This window comes from Sceloporus occidentalis, unplaced genomic scaffold (assembly GCF_023333645.1).
Source record: "Sceloporus occidentalis isolate IW3139 unplaced genomic scaffold, rSceOcc1.0.p SCAF_40, whole genome shotgun sequence".
Lineage (NCBI taxonomy): Eukaryota > Metazoa > Chordata > Lepidosauria > Squamata > Phrynosomatidae > Sceloporus > Sceloporus occidentalis.
Genome location: NW_028317020.1, coordinates 4,048,694 through 4,050,049, shown reverse-complemented (window position 1 = coordinate 4,050,049; position 1,356 = coordinate 4,048,694). Strand labels below are relative to the sequence as shown.

The window sequence follows — 1,356 nt, the reverse complement described above, 5'->3', positions numbered from 1 at the left end:
GGCTACCACTTGTATGTAGATAACTTCTATACAAGCGTCCCTTTGTTCAAGCTGCTGTATTGTTTCGATACGGTAGCTTGCGGTACTATAAAAAAGAACCGCTTGGGTTTCCCACAACACCTGGTACGAACCCGGCTAGGAAAGGGGGAGACCTCAGCTCTACGCCAAGAGGAGCTTTTGGCATTGAAGTTCAGGGACAGAAAAGAGGTGTGCATGCTGAGCACCATCCACGATGAAAGAACCGTGGAGGTTTCTGTCCGTGGCAGAGCTGGGGTCACTACAAAGCCAGTGTGCATCAGGGCCTATAACAAGCACATGGGTGGAGTTGATCTGTCAGATCAACTCCTACAGCCCTACCTCATTATGAGGAAGACAAAGGCCTGGTACAAGAAGGTTGCAATTTACCTAATGCAAATTGCAACCTATAACGCTTTTTTGCTGCACAAAAAAGCAGACACTGGGCTGAAGCTGTCTTTTTTGCAGTTTCAGCTCGAAGTAATTTCAGGTATCTTGTACCGTGATGCACCTGGTCCCCAAGTAGTGATGGGAACCAACAGAATTGGGGCTACCCATTTTATTTTTAAAATCCCCCCTACAGCAAAGAAGCAGAATCCCCAAAAGAGATGCAGGGTATGCTACAGCAGGGGGCAAAGAAAGGACACCACATTTTACTGTCCAGATTGCCCTGGAAAACCTGCACTCTGTGTCGGTGACTGCTTCAAGCTGTATCACACAGTTTCCCATTTTTGATTTTTTTTTGTTCCTGCTCCATTTTTGTATTTTTTTTTTTATTATTTTTTGTTACATTTACAGTTTTTTAGCTTTTATTTGCTCCTCCATTTTTAAGGGTTTTTATTTGCACTGTCAAGTGAACCCTGTGTCCATTCCGTGGCATGAGGGACCACTTAAGGTGCTAGATCAAATCCCTTCTTGGAGATAGGCCAGGCTTTCTTGTAACCTGTCCCTACTGATAGTTGGGTACAAGCATTTTTCTTTACCCAGATGTAAAATTCCTACTGAATTTGAATTGCTCATGTTCCAAATGTGGCCCTTTTGCCCCCAAACAATCTGACAAACCCATGCATGTGGGGTATCAATGTACTCAGGAGATGTTGCTGAACACATATCGGGGTGTTGTGTGACAGCAACATATACCAGGAGCTGTAATTTCACACCTGAAGTACAAAGTATGTGAAAAAAACACCAAAAACAATTACTATCACAAACTTTGACAAGGGTTGGTGGTAGGATTTGTGCATGGAAAGGGTTAAACTATCAGCATCTAAAATACCCTGGGGTGTCTAGTTTTCAAAAATATATGGTTTGGTGGGGTAAATTTAATTTGCTGGCTTCAAA

The 1,356-nt window shown here is 43.1% G+C and overlaps 1 non-coding gene across 1 annotated transcript; it reads left to right on the top strand.

Annotated features, from left to right (window-relative positions):
- The first annotated feature begins 856 nt into the window (after positions 1 to 856).
- LOC149290235 (small nucleolar RNA SNORA35) lies at positions 857 to 986 on the top strand. The gene has a single exon (XR_016277258.1). It is a non-coding gene; the product is annotated as a small nucleolar RNA SNORA35 (small nucleolar RNA).
- The last annotated feature ends 370 nt before the right edge of the window (positions 987 to 1,356 follow it).